Source organism: Erinaceus europaeus, chromosome 20 (assembly GCF_950295315.1).
Source record: "Erinaceus europaeus chromosome 20, mEriEur2.1, whole genome shotgun sequence".
NCBI lineage: Eukaryota > Metazoa > Chordata > Mammalia > Eulipotyphla > Erinaceidae > Erinaceus > Erinaceus europaeus.
Genome location: NC_080181.1, coordinates 17,072,440 through 17,088,069, shown reverse-complemented (window position 1 = coordinate 17,088,069; position 15,630 = coordinate 17,072,440). Strand labels below are relative to the sequence as shown.

Genomic DNA, 15,630 nt, shown 5'->3' with positions numbered 1-15,630 from the left:
CAGCTGCGGGTGTGAGTCCCAATCACCCACAGAGACCTGAGGCCGCGAAGCTCATTATAGGATTTGCTCCTGTGTTTCTGAAGACCCTAAAGAGATGGCCACCAAAGATCCCCATTGCCACTTTATACACCACCCTCCCCGCCATCTGCCCCGCCACTGCTCTCAAGAGCCTGGTGCTTAGTGGGAGACACAGAGCCCTGGAGAGCTCGTTATTTATGAAGAGCTGCTGCAGAACTGGTGTGTCGCCGCGGGCAGGCTGCTCCCACAGAGGTAGAGGTCAGGGGCAGAGCAGCATGTCATGTTGCCATCCATGAGTGCGCAGTAGCTCACCTGTTGGGGCTGTGCGTCAGGCTGCCTAGCAATGGATGCTTACACGCATGGCCTCTTGCTTTTGTTTCTTGTTATCCAGCCTGCTTGGCACCCCAGGGAGAGACTCCACCTGTTCCCACTTACTGTCCTCTCCCAACATCTGAAGCCCCTCTCCCCAGCCCACTGTTTTTCTGCAAGACATCTTCAGAAGGCAGACATGCTTCTCCAGGCTCATCTCCAAGACAGGCCAGTGGTAGACACTTGAATGCTGCTTCTCACACAGGTGAGTGGGAGCCCGCTAGTTATATCATTAAATATGTAATAGGCCCCACACAAAGTGTCAAGGATATCAGCATGAAAGAGATGTAAGAGGGGACAGCTGCTGGGGGAAAAGGAGTGTGAGAAAGCCCAGCTCTTGAGAGTGGGGACGGAAGACAGTCTGAACTGCAGGACTTGTGCTGGTGGGTTTCTCTTACTCCCTATGGTCACCCTCACTCGTTAAGTCCCTTGACTACTGTGATTCTGCCCTTTGTACTTTGTCTCATAAACAAAGGATGCTCGGGGCGCAGGTGGTAGTGCACCCAGTTAGGCGCACTTATCACCAAGTGCAAAGACCCAGGTTTAAACCCCCTGCTCAAACGTGTGGAGAAGCAGGTCCTCGGGTGTCTTATCTTTCTCTCTCCCTTTCTATATCCCTCTCCCCTCTCAATTTCTCTCTGTCCTATCCTATAAAAAACTAAAGGGGAAAATGGCCATCATTTTGCAGGAGTGGTGGAGTCATAGTGTTGGCACCAAGCCCCAGTATTTACCTGTTGGAAAACTAATAAACAAGAAGGATGCTCCTCTCCAAGACTTCCCCTCTGCATCTGTCCAACAGTTTTGGGGGAATTGCCACCTCCTGTCTTGAGTCCCAGTGCAGCCTGGAAGCTAAGTCATCCATGGCCTAAGCCTTCTCAAAAGTAAGATAGTTACAACTGGCAGAAACTCCTTCAAGGTCATCTAATCCGACTCAAGTCGGTGTCATCTCTACGGGGACCCCAACTGCCTTCCTCCTTTCTTAAATCCCCAGCTTCTATGAGGTTACTTTCCTCTAGTGACAGGAAATGGGCCCTCCCTCAGAGCCCACATCTTCCTTGAGAAACCTCCTCCTCACATTGGGCCCATGCCCTTCTTCTGGTCTGCAGACAAGATATCTTTACTCCCCTCAACCATTCCTCGAAAGACACCGCTAGTACCAACCGATATTTCTGGTGGTGTGCTACAGAAAGGGGTCAGTATTTGCTGCAAGCTTCTTCTCCCCTCTGCCCCTTCTATGTTCATCATGGAGAAAAAGTTAAATCTGCCCATGGGGCCTTGTCCCCAGGCACTCCCACCACCCTTCAAGCTCACCTGTTTTCTTTTTGTGGTGTCAGGGAATTAACCCAGAGCCTCACAGACATGTGATACCACTGCGCATGTCATCTCCTTGGGTCGATGGTTTCCATATTTTATAGAGGAAGAGGGAGAGGGGTGAGAGATTGAAACAGAGAGAGGACAGAGGCCATGGCACTGCAACAGCACGCAAGGAGCTCCCCCTGGTGCTGTCTGAGGTGCTGCCCAATGGGGGCCTGGTACCCAGGGTCTCATGCACATCAGAGTGTGGGCTGCGCCACTGAGCTATCTCCTGGCTCCAACAGAAGGAACACGAATTTCAAAGACATTTCTCTACCCTCTCCCTCACAGAACTCTGTCTCCTTCTTGGAGCACCAAAAGTGGGGGTCTTTAGTGGAACAGCGGAGACTTGAGTTAGATGATGGGGAAACAGCCTGCTTTACAGCCTGGGAGGTGTCCATGTGGGGGTGGGGGGAGGGGACTCAAGGCACAGTCATCTGAGGACACCCAGGGAAGGGTCAGCAGAGAAGTCTACCTCCCACACACACAGAGGGCAGAGCTGGAAGTCGAGCCTGCACCCCCGCAGGAAGGCCACTCCTGCTCCCCTCAGTCACACTGGCAGCCTACACAAGAGCAGAGAGATAGGAGGTGTTTAAGAGAGGGCAGACTCTACTCCCCCTGCAGCCTGGCAGGCCCCGGCCTGCTTCCACTGATCTGCAGGTGACCCAGGCAGAGGGTCACACATGGGGTGGGGTGGGGGTGTTAGGTGGGCAGGAACGGTCTCAGAACCAATCCAGGCCCCCTGCTTTATATGCCACCTAAGCTCATTCTGAGCGCAGGTTACTATATAGCCAGTTAGGGGCAAGAGCATACCCTGCTGGTGGAAGGTTCCGTAACACCGGCAGAAGCAGAGAGCAGAGCACAGGCTGCGCAGGACACTCAGCACACAGCAAAGCCTAGAGGAGGAGTCCAGGAGAGAAGGAGGGTCTGCAAGGAGGACACATGTGGGAGGGCCAGCATTGATCTGCTTGCTCCAGTTAATTCCAATTATGTTGGCCAGACAGCACCCACCTCCCTCACCTCCCAGCTCCCCCTTCCCCTGCCCCAGCTCCAGGCTCCAGGCTCCAGGCTCCAGGCTCCAGGGTTGGATATGAGGACCAACCTCCTGTCTCTCTGTCCCTCTTTACTGGTTTCTTCAGGGCTCCCTTGCTCCTTCCCCAGCTAACAGCACCCAGGAAAGTCTCTGATAAGCCTGCCCACACCCGTGTGTCATCTCCTGGAGAATAAGCGCCATAAACTGAAGGAATCACATTGAATGGGGAAAGTTTGGACATCAAGGCATGGATGGGGGAGTGAATGGCCTTCCTCTGGATCCCTGAATGCTACTGCTTCCACTGGGCTGGGAAATTCACTGAGTGACAGCTGCCTAGGCCCAAATGCATTTCTAGTGGGCTTTGTGGGCAGTGCCCACACCTGACCACAGATCTCCCAGCAGACCACATCCTGGGGGAGCCAGGGGTCAGAGCAAGTGAACTCCCAGCTCTCTTCCCCTGCAGGCCTCAGCTTCTCCACTGTGAGACAGGAGGACTGAGCTAGCTGGCTCCTAAGCCTCCTTCCTTGCTGACAGTCTGGTACCCTGTGGTCTCGGAGCTGCAGTCACATCTGTCCTGGCCACTCGCTCTTTGCCTGCCTCTTCCCATCTCTCTCAGGGAACCTCCACCCTCACCAATTAAAAAGAAATGCAGAAGATTCTCGTTTTTAAAACCCCCTCTTTTTGTTATCTAGCCTTTTCTTTCTCTTCTTTTCTCTTTCTTCCTTTCTTTCTTTCTTTCTTTCTTTCTTTCTTCCCTTCTTTCTTTCTTTGCCTCCAGGGTTATTGTTGGGGCTCTGTGCTGGCACTACGAATCCACTGCTCCTGGTGGCCATTTTCCCCTTTATTCAATAAATTGAAAGGGGGGGAGGTAGAGAGGGAGAGAGAAAGATAGGCACCTGTAGACCTGCTTTGCTGCTTTTGAAGCATCCCCCCTGCAAGTGGGGAGTGGGGGCTCAAACCCAGATCCTTGTGTGGATACTTGTGCCACTACCTGGCCCTCTCTAGCCTTTCTTTGGGGGGGGGGAGCAGGAGGTACCTAGGAAGACAAGACACTGGGTAGAAGAACGAGATTCCCTGGTAGATCAACTAGATGTTTTTTCTCCTGGTTTAGTATGGACAGGGGGGAGGAGGGAGGCAGAGGTGGTACCAGACATGAAGCCTGATACCATGGAAGCCAGGGAAGCTGCTTAGAGGGTGGAGCACAGGACTTGCATGTGTGAGATCCTGGGTTCTATGCCTTATACAGCATATACTACAGAGGTGGTCTGCTCCCTCACAAAAATAAACGAGTAAGTTAAAAATAAAAACAAACCTGATAGCTGAACCCAATGACATCCTGATTTGACCAAGCCCATCCTGGGTCCAGTGCAAGTCTGAGCATAGAGGAGTCAGGGTATGTTCCCTAGCACCCCCCCCCCACACACACACACCCCAAGCAGAGACTCCAGCAATAGTGTCTCTTTAAGATGGGAAATGGCTCACTAGAAGGGTCAATAAGGAGACTGGGGCTTCAGACAGTTGACAGAACTCCAGTCCTGGGTCCAGGCTAGCTCATGGGGGCCCCAGAATGGCTGCAGAGCCCACACTGCTCAGAGCCCCTCCAGCCCAGGGCCTAGTTTCCAAGGCTGGATGCCCATGTGGGTCAGCGCCAACACCCCCGCCCTCCCCATGCACATGCTGTGAGCCCTGTTTATGGCCCTGGGAGAGGTGGGCAGCCTGCAAACAGCCATTTCTATGCTGACTGCCCACATGTGGCCGGGAGAGTGGGAAAATGAAAGCTCTCAGGAGTGAGGGAGAACTGGCATCCTTGGCCCTGAAGGCTGAGCAGAGCCCAGCCACCTGGGTCTGACCTGGATCTGAGGCCGGGCCCTGGACACAAAGGGCCCATCATGCCACGGGGAAGGCTGTCGGCCCTGGCAACCAGCGAGCGAGTGAGTGGTCTGACACACTTTAGGTCCTGCTGAGAGCAAGAGCCGGGCCAGTGCACGGCCTCCTCAGCACAGGCAGGGCCAGCCCTGCTTTCCCAGCCAGCTCTGGACTCGAGAAGGGGTCCTGCCCGCTGTGCCACCTCGGCACCAAGGTTGTTCCCTCAGGGTCTCAGGCTCCCCATAAAGGGGGAGTGTCCATGAGCCTCCCACCCCACCCTGGATCTCCCCCAATACTGTGCTGCTTTTATGGGGCAGTTCCTCTCTGAAATCAGTTCTTTTCCTCTTTTAGAATTTATTTATTTATTTGGGACGCTGGGAGATAGCTCACCCAGTAGAGTACAGGCTTCATCATGCATGAGGATTCTGGGTCAAGCTCCTACCCACCACATGGGAGAACATACATGCAGAGGGAAAGAGTCAAGTGTTTCTCCCTCTCTCTCTCTCTCTCTCTGTCCCTCTCTGCCTCTCAACCTTGACTGAAAAAAGGGGGGGGGGTAATCTGCAGGAATCCATGAAATCATGCAGGCATAGAGCTCTAGTCACAACCCTGGTGGTAAAAAATTTTTAAATTAATAAGTAAATGTTTATTTATTTTTGAGAGAGAGAAGGAGAAACCAGAGCAGTGTTCAGCTCTGACATGTACAGTGCCAAGAATTGAACCTGGAACCTCAGGCATGATCTGAGCTATCTCCCCCCTTGCTTATATTTTAACTGGGAGAAAAACCTGTGTCAGAAAGGATGAGAGGGAGTGGTAGGACGTGAGGACAAACCAGTTGGCAGGCCTTCTTGAGATGTGAAACAAGGACTAAAACGTTATCCTCTGGCAAGAAAAGTCTGACCTACCTAGTATAGAAACATGAACTTCACTCTGAATCCACCCCACCCTAGCTCACCACCACTACACACACACACACACACACACACACACACACACACACACACACGTGGGAGAGAGAGGGAGAAAGGGAGAAAGAGAGAGAGAGAAGAGGAGAGGGGGAAAGAAGGAGAGCGGGGAGGGGAGATGGAGAGAGAGATGGAGAGAGAGAGGGAGAGAGAGAAAGAAGGAGAAGGGGGCATTCACCAGTTCAGGTCCCAAGGCTGGCATGGTAGGTAGGCCATGTCATCTGACACCCTCCTATTGCTGGTCCAGTGTCCATCTTACTGAGAACACAGGACTGACTGCTTCTTATCAATGCCAGGACTATGGAGGGTCTGGGGGTGGGATTGGGATGGGGATGGGGATGGGAAATCACACTCCATATATAGGGAGGTAAGGTGAAAATAAACATCAAGGGCAATCTCAGAGTATGAAACTTTTTTTTTTTTTTTTTTTTGGTTAATGGTGCCTCCAAGCCAGGGAAGGAGAAGGTGCCATAACTAGGTAGAGACCAAACCCACCCCTTTGCTCCAGTGATTAAGGAAACAGAAGAAGGAGCTGATTATAGGTGGCATGTGAACGCCTGGTCTTTTTTTAGGCTTTCCCGCTGAACCACCTGGGGGCCCCACCCAGTCACCACACAGTGCTTAGACTCTCTCCCTCTCCACCATCTCCCTGCCTGACGGAATCACACCACCATCCATTATTTTCCATTATTATCACAGACCCCAAGTTTCCTCCAGAGCCATGGTCTCATTTATGCTTTGCTGCAAGAAAATGGAGGCTCAGAAAACTCAAAAGACTTAGCCCAGATCAGACGGAGATGACTGGACTTGAACCAGGGTCTCCAGGGCCTGCGTCTGGAATATTCTCCGAGTGGCAGGGCCACCAGCTGGGATAGAAGGAGTGAGCCAAGCTGGTGATAGGCTTCAGTCAGCTCCCTGGAGGCAGGGAGGGCAGCAGGGCCAGCGCTGATGGAGGCCTGGGAGCCCGTGGCATGGCGGGAGCGTTTCCCCGCAGAATGGAGCCGGCCGCCAGCATCCTCATTACCCAACCTTATTCCATCTCATAATAAATGGAGCCCCTGGAGGGCCAGGCTTGATGGGGTGGGGTGAGATGGGGAGTGAAGACTATTACGGGATTTTTAACCTTCGTCTTCTCTTTCCAGGCCTCTGGAACAGCTGTTCGACAAAATGGATCTGTGCAGACAATCATTTTGGCTGCATTACTTAATATACAGTTGCTCTCGGCAAGAGATATAATTGACTTGCTTAACTAATCAATCTTTCTATAAGCATAGCTGCTTTTGCTCTCCCACTGGGGGAGGGAAGCAAGGGAAGGGGAGGAAAAGAGAAATTGCAAGGAGCAACCTTTGGCATGAATTCCAGAGCACTAACACCCAGCTGGAGCTTCAGAGCTGGGGGCAGGAACTGATGCCAAGCTTTCCCCTCCAGCTTCCTTCTTTTTTTTTTTTTATGTATTCTTTTTTTTTATTTTATTTTTTATTTTTTTTAAATTTATTTTATTTATTTATTCCCTTTTGTTGCCTTGTTGTTTTTTTATTGTTGTAGTTATTATTGTTGTTGTCGTCGTTCTTGGATAGGACAGAGAGAAATGGAGAGAGGAGGGGAAGACAGAGAGGAGGAGAGAAAGATAGACACCTGCAGACCTGCTTCACCGCCTGTGAAGCGACTCCCCTGCAGGTGGGGAGCCGGGGTTCGAACTGGGATCCTTATGCCGGTCCTTGTGCTTTGCGCCACCTGCGCTTAACCCGCTGCGCTACAGCCCGACTCCCTCCAGCTTCCTTCTGAGTCCAGATGCGGTCAGTGGTGGCCTAGAGTAAACACCACCCCTCTGAAGTGGAGGGTGCAGGAGCCCCAGGAAGTCAGAAGCGCTGTGCCAGGCAAAGCCAAGAACAAGTCCAGCAGTCTCTGGACAACTGGTGTACCTTGAAATAAGAGTATGTCAAATAACCCAAGACTTCATAGCACTCGCTATATAATGAAGACATGGGCTGCACTTTCAGAAGACTGTGACTCTACCTCTGTTCAAGCTGTCATCTGGGTGGGGCCGGGTGGTGGCACATCTGGTTGAGCACACATGTTACAATGCACATTGACCCAGGTTCAAGCCCCTGGTCCCCAACCTGCAGTAGGAAAGTTTTTTGAGTGGTGAAGCAATATTGCAGGTGTCTCTCTTTCCCTCTCTATCTCCCCCTACCCTCTCCATTTATGGCTACCTCCAATAAATAAGGATAGTTAAAAAAAAAAAAATTTTTTTTTAAGTTGTCATCTGTGGAGCAGGAAACCATTACAATGACACTGGGTATCTTGACTATAAAAGAAAAAGACAACACAGACTTTCCATGAAGGCTGGAGTTTTTGTCACAAACACAGCAGGATGGAAACAACAGAATATAACTAGCTGGTTGGAAATGGGGGGAGAGGGGGAATGGATGAAGCTCAGCACAGGAGAATGGTCCCACACTAGGACACTGGCTGCAGCATCACAGCATCTCCTCGGTTCATTGTGTTTTATCAACGTCCACCACTGTCCTGATGTGGAGTGGATGCCACCTTGGGTGCAGTGCTGGAGAACGATATTCACCCCTGTATGTAAAGGTTGCCAAGTTACTCCACTGGAATGGGCACTTCAAGCCATGGGGAAGAATGGCTTCATACACTGAGTGAGGTTTGGGAGGAATCGGTATATTCCAGATCCAACTGGCAAGTTCAGCCTCACCAGAAGGCATGGGGACATCTCAAACATGAAATACAACTGTAATTTATACTGTAAGCATTTCTCGGGAAATCCTGGGAGACGGTATCTGTAGCCCGGCTTCAAAGCCTAGCTGTAACAACCCATGTGTAAAAGGTATTTCAGTGGGGTCCAGAGGACACATTTCACTATCTGCTGGTCGGCTTCCCAGGATGTGAATGTCTGTTTCCATCTGCATTACCAAATGCCGCTTACTACAATGCTGGATGACTTGAGTTGGATGGAATGATGTGACTGCTACAGTCAGGTCAACGATTAGTACTCATCTCAATTTTATCTGGGGCCTGATCTATAAATAAAGACCTACATTTTCAGCAATAATAGTAATACTAAAGACACAGGTAAGATCTAATAGGAACTGAGTTGCCTTCCCTGTGCCCCACCCACTCCTACCTCCATCCGATACAGTTGTCTGCCTCTTTTTTCTTTCTTTCTTTTTTTAGGGGGGCTGTGTGTGGAGGGTAGTGAGCAATATCACTCAAAAAACTTGTCCAGAGGGCAGACCCAGAGGACACTGCCCTCCATCCAACACTCTCTGTATGTGATTTGCCCCTTCCTCCAGGGTTGAAAGAGAACACTGCATGCAACCCTCCTGTCTTGTCTTCTCTTCCTGTCCACCTCTAATCGCACACACATGCACACACACATGCACACACACATGCACACACTCCCCTGGGTACTGCTGAATTTGGGACTATCATTCTAAATTTAGAGGAAGTGGAGTTGGAGAATGAATTGCCAAGTAGAAAAGGTGAGTGAGTTAAAATGATAATGACATCCCTAGGTGATAGGATCAGAATTGCCCTCTAGGGGCCAACCCCACCCTCTCCCAGCACTTCAGCACCAATAATCCCATCTCCTTCTGCGAGACCTCACTCAAGTGTTGCCAGTCCAGGGAGGTACTGCCTGGGTGCCCCCAAACTGACTACCTACTGTACTAATTGTCTACATGCCATGCCACCAACTTTGTGAAAGCAAAGAGTGGTGTTTCTTCAGGGCCCCGAACTTCACTGAAGTAAGAGCAGGCATTCAGTGGAGGGAGGGGTTTGCTGTACTTTAAATAGGACTCAATAGATTAATATGGAATTCGGCAGTCAAAAATGCTGTTACTAATTCAAGATATGTTTCCTGTCACCCACCAGGAAGTCCCTCTCCAGTGACTCATGACCTATCTTCTTTCTCATTCAGCATTTTCATCAAGTGGCACAAAGGAAGCTTGAGAAAGGATGGTTATCTGACTTCGCCGTGACAAAATCTATTATCAGTGAACTGCATGGCAGACCCAAAAACTGCATGCATGGGCTAGAACACAAATCAAAACCATAGGGATGAAATCTGTGGCTATTAAGTCGAAAGTTCTACACTTAGATTAAAAAATCTATCAGATTGAAATAGCTCGCTTGCTTAGTGTGTGTACTGCTTTGCCATATGCACGATTTGGGTTCAAGCCCAGTGTTGACACTGTGGTCTCTCTCTCCCTCTCCCTCTCCCTCTCCCTCTCCCTCTCCCTCTCTCTCTTTGTCTCTCTTTCTCTCTCTCTTCCAAGAAGGAAGGAAGGAAGGAAGGAAGGAAGGAAGGAAGGAAGGAAGGAAAGAAAGAAAGAAAGAAAGAAAGAAAGAAAGAAAGAAAGAAAGAAAGAAAGGAAGAAAGAAAGAAAGGAAGGAAGAATCGAGGGGCCAGGTGGTGGCATATCTGGTTAAGTGCATATGTGACAGTGAGTAAGGACCAGGGTTCAAGCCCCTGTCTCCCACTGCATGGGGAAACTTTCACAAGTGGGGAAATAAAGAAGTGGTGAAGTAGGGCTACAGGTGTATTTCCAGCTCTTTTCCTCTCTATTTCCCCCTTCCCTCTCAATTTCTCTGTCTCTGTCCAATAATAAATAAATAAATAAATAAACAAATAAAAAGATTTTTAAAGAAGAAGAAGAAGAAATCAGATTATGGCCTGGATGGTGGCACACCTGGTTGAGCACACACATTACAGTGAGCAAAGACCCAGGTTCAAGCCCCTGGTCCCCACCTGCAAGAGAGAAGCTTCTCTAGCTGTAAAACAGTATTCTAAACAAATAAATAAATAAACAAAATTTAATTTTTTAATTTAAAAAATTAATCAGACAAGCAGACATCCATAAGAAAAAGATGTTGGGATTCCAACTAGCTACAGGCTCAATGTGATGTACAGTTGCTGGGAAGAGAAAGGAATCTTAATGGCACCAATGGAATGGGAGAAACGGTGACTCCTCAAGTAGTGCCCCCTGGTGGAGGGCATTGAAACCACTGAGTGATAGATACTCTGACCACTCTGTTTTAAAGAAACAGAGGAGAATGAGTCTAGAAACCAAGAACGGGCAAAAACTGTGGGAGTGATTCAACCAGAACAAACGTCAAGTGGTTTCAAATGTGAGACAGGCTGTTCTTTAGAGGAGAGAAGAGTTGAGATCCACGGAGCTAAAGGGGAAGAGACCAGACAAAGGACCCAGGGCCAGTGGGGCTCAAATCACAGTTCTGCCATTTACCATGTAGGTGACCAAGGCAGATATGTGACTTCTCTGTACCCCACCTAAAAAGCAAGCATGGTAGCTTTTAGCTTCTGGGTCCAGTGAGCCGGCACATCCAGGTTCTTCTGGTAAACCTCAGAGACGAGGGAGTCGGACAGTAGTGAAGCGGGTTAAGCGCACGTGGTGCAAGGCGCAAGGGCCAGCGTAAGGATCCCAGTTCAAGCCCCTTGGCTCCCCACCTGCAGGGGAGTCGTTTCACAGGCGGTGAAGCAGGTCTGTAGGTGTCTGTCTTTCTCTCCCCCTCTCTGTCTTCCCCTCCTCTCTCCATTTCTCTCTGTCCTATCCAACAATGACGACAACAACAAGAACTACAAAATAATAACAACAATAAAACAACAAGGGCAGCAAAAGGGAATAAATAAATATTAAAAAAAAATAAAACTTCAGAGATGGACTTACTGTGCTGTGTGACTCTGCAAGCCAGAATATCTTTCATCACTTTAATGAGAGAGATACAGAGGCAGACAGACAGACAGGACTGGAGCATGGATCAGCTCTGGCTTATGAACCTGGGACCTCAGGCATGAGAGTCTTTTGCAGAACCATTATGCCATCTTCTCAGCCCTTAATTGATCTATTTTCTATCTCCTTTTTATTGATTAATACTGAATCTAGGTGTGTAGTTTCACACCTTCTATATGTGTATGTTAAGACTTATCATAGCCTTCAGAAAAGGCCCAGTGTCACTACACAAATATATCCCTTCCACTTCTGATCCCCGAACCCTCCCACAACCGGTGCAGTTTTTAGATTCTAGGAGTCACATTGGTTACTATTATCCTTGTGCTATTATTATACTATTATTGAATTCCTTTGTTTTGTTTATTTCTATTTCACATCTTTCGCTTCCTTACTTAGTGAACTTAGCACAATCACGTACAGGTCTATCCATTTCATCATCTTTTTAATGGCAGAATTGTATTCCAGTGAGTATATATCCCACAGTTCTCCTGTTGTTCTAATTGAGGTAGTGTGGCTTACACACATATGTCTGCTTTATTTTATTTTATCTTATTCCTCCAGGGTTATTGCTGGGGCTCGGTGCCTACACTACAAATCTACTGCTCCCAGCAGCCATTTTTTTCCTTTTTCTTTTTCCTCTGTCTTACTCAATAGGACAGAGAGAAATTGAGAGGGGAGAGGGAGATACAGAAGGAGAAAGAAAGATAAACACCTGCAGACCTGCTTCACTGCTCATGAAGTCTCCCTGTTGCAAGTGGGTAGTGGGGGCTTGAACCCAGGACCTTGAGAGTGTCCTTGAGCAGGGCACTATGTGCATTTAAACATATGCACCACTTTCTGACCTCAAATATATATGCACCACTTTCTGACCTCAAATATATATATATATATATATATATATATATATATATATATATATATTTAAGTTAGCTATTTCAACCCTCTTCAAAAAGTGTATCAAAGGCTTATTACTTCAATGGTGCAAGAACTCCTGACATCAAACTCTGTAGCCCACATAGGAGAGGAGACTCCTGAGGGTGGGGATCTCCTGGACCCTGACAGACGGGCTGGGTGATTTGGATGGGGCTTCTGTCCCAGGTAAAAGGCAGCCAAAAGGATTCCATTGTGTGTGATGATTTTTGACTCCAGGATTCCCAGTGTTCTCAGCAAGTAATCTCCCTCCTACCCTTTGGGGAGCAGACCACTGTATCCTTTCTACAAGCAGCATGAGAACTGGAGCACCAAAGAGAATCCACACACTGGAGAGGGACAGACTCCAGGCCCCCTCGGCCTCGGCCGGCTGCAGAGCTTTGCCCCCCCCACACACACACACACATACACCTCTTCTGTGCAGCTGAGTCTTGAGGGGGTGGTGGCTTGGATCTGTGAGTGCTCCCCAAGGAGGGAGGAGTGCCTACTAGTGAGCCCCTGAGCCCTCAGGCAGGCTGTGAGTGAGCACCAGGAAAGGCCAGGAGCCTGGGGCTCAGAAGGGGAATAGAAGCGGGATTTGAATTGAATTACTACAGCCACCAAGCTCCCCTGGGAACAGAGGCCCCCCGCAATCAGGTCCGAGGGTGACATTTCAGAAGGTCCAGGAAAAGGGCTCCCTTTCTCTGCCTCTCATGCACACAGCTGCCAGCACTACTTCATCAGAGAGGCGGCACGGGCTGGGTGCTCAGATGTCCCGGCAGCCGCAGCCAGGGTTCACACAGCCAAGGGCATGCTGTCTGGGATGCTGCCCTGCTTTGGGCCCTGGATTGAAATGCACAACAATGACTTTGCCACCTTCCCCCAGGGTGACCTTGACTTGATTTGCCTTATCTGTCTGAGCCTCTGGGGTTCCCTATCTGCAAAATGAGGGGTCCTGCAGGGTGACTTCCAATGCCCTTGACGTAGAATGTCAAGGAGACCCACTGCTTGGATGGGCTATGGAACGCTTGAAACACTCATGGAGGCAGGTGGGTCAAAGGCTATAGTTTGCAGAAAGAGCAAAGTACCAGCTGGTACCCAAAGCTGGTGCACTTTCTGTCTCCAGCCAGCTCTTTCAGATCAAACCATTACCCACCCCTACACCCATATATGCATGATCCTCCCCTCAGTCCTGTTTTGGGCTGCAAGGGGTGGGGGCAGGGGGCAGCGGGGGGGGGGTGGACAGCGGAGACTGTCTAGAAGCTGGGAACTGATTCTCCCTTGGAGGCAGCTTCCTGGCCCTGGGAGAAGATTGATCAGGGTCTGATGTTGTAAAAGCACATCATTGTTTTGGCACATTAACGCGGAACCTTCCTCTGCAAATGGATGTGATTTTTATGGTGTTGTTTGTGGAGCTGAATATTCAGATTGATTCTCTTTTCTCTGTCCCAGAGCTCTTCTGGGAAGGAGCAGACAAACACCACCGCCCCCTCCGGTGGCAAACTGCTCCCCTGGCCTCTCAGGCAGACAGTGGCCCGCCTCCCTGGCCCCTGGGAGCCCCTCTGAGGGTCCTCAGAAAAGCTGGGGGCTGAGTTCCAGAGCCTCTGATGCCACTCAAGCCTCATCCTTTAAGTCCCCAGAAACCTAGCAGCCTGTGATTAGGGAAGCAAGACAAAACAAATACAACCCAGAAAAACAAACAGAGGAAAAGACAGTCGAGAAGCCATTTCCCACAGGCTGGGTCATCTGGGGCCCCAGCTTCTCCAGTCTTGCTCAGCTCAGCTCCCTGCAGTTTCTAAGCAAGTGCCTGGTGTCCCTCTCCGCACTGGCAGACCAGTGACCGGCTCCCCCCTCTCTGAGGTCTGTTGCAGACCCTCCTCCAGAAGGTGTTTAAAATGGGGGCCCCCTCCCCTATAGAAAACAGTAAGGACTGTCTTTAAACAAAGAAAAATGGAAATGCCTTCTGACCCAAACCCACCACTCCTGGGCTAATACAGTCAAAGAACATGGAAACACTAACTCAAAGGGACACACACACTCCTGTGTTCATAGATGCACTGTTCACAGCGCCAAAGCAGGGAAGCAACCTAAATACCAAAGGACAGATGACTGGGTAAAGTTCTGGGATATCTGTTCATTGGAGCACTGCTCCACAGTGAACAAAAGATAAGATTGTACAGTCTGGAACAAAATGCATGGAACTGGAGGTGACTGTGATAAGTGGAAAGCAGCTGACGGAACACTACCAAAAAGTTTTACTCATGTGTAATATACTGAATAGATGACTGAGAATATATGAACTCCCAAAAAAAAAAACAAAACACCTCAGGCAACTAAACTATCTTTTGGGCTTCATGAGAACTATGATGGTTATGGGGGTGTGGAGGACAGACCTTTGGTCAAGGGTATGGCGGCTTGTATTTACCATGTGTGAGTGGAAAATTGTACCCCTGAAATCTTATAATTCTGTCAAGCTGTGAAATTCACTAATAAAACAGGAGGAAAAATAAAAATATATGCATAAAAGGAGAACAAAGTCAAACAGGGCTCCATCCTGGCACTGGGACACTGACTGTGCACGCAGTGAGTTATAGACACATGTATGTGAGACTGTATTCCTGAAATCTTATGTTTGAAACTAATGTGAAATCAATGCAAAAAAAAATAAATTAAAAACTCAAAAGTGGCTCCCTGCCTCTTCCTCAGGCTGAAGCCCAAGGCCCGGCAACCCTTTTCCGCAGTAGGAAGCAACATGCCTCCACCCCGGCCTCCCCAGATGCCCTTCCACTGCGAAACACTGAGCTGCCTAGGGCTTAGAGTCCACCTGCCACCTTGGCTAGTGCGACTAGTGCATTCTCTCCAAACCCTGGTCCGGGCAGGCAGCCTTAGTTCCCATTTACACACTGCAAGGGTGGCTGTGGAGCCACACATACATGCCGTCCTGCTCTCACAGAGTCCGGGAGATGTTAATACCTATCTGAAAAGCGCCCAGGGTCCTGCAAGATCTTTACAGGGTTTAAGCCCAAGGCCTCCAGATGTTCAGTATGAGTTCCTTTCTCTCTGAAATGATGACTGCCACTTTGGAACAGGCTTCCATGCAACAGAATTCTGGAAAATGTGGGCCAGCTGACTCTCTGAGTGCCCCATCTGCCCTGCCAGCTTAAGAGTCCTCTACAGTATCACTTCACATCAAAGACATGTGCCTCCTCTTGGAGGCTCTGTGCCATGACTCTATGGTCTACCAAGCCCAGCTGGAGTAACTGAAGCTGCTTCCTCTGTGGTTACTGTGGGCAGGAGAAAGAGCTCTCCACTCCCATGTCTCATGCCTCTGCCCTCTGCTCCTGCA

General features: G+C 49.4%; 1 long non-coding RNA gene and 1 pseudogene across 1 annotated transcript in view; one reads left to right on the top strand and one right to left on the bottom strand.

Moving 5' to 3' along the window:
* The window catches only part of LOC132534999 (uncharacterized), a 380,416-nt gene that overhangs the window by 238,318 nt on the left and 126,468 nt on the right, over window positions 1-15,630 (bottom strand). The gene's annotated exons all lie outside the window — the stretch shown is intronic.
* LOC132534960 (glycosyltransferase 8 domain-containing protein 1-like) overlaps window positions 1-15,630 on the top strand; it is a 36,168-nt pseudogene that overhangs the window by 29 nt on the left and 20,509 nt on the right.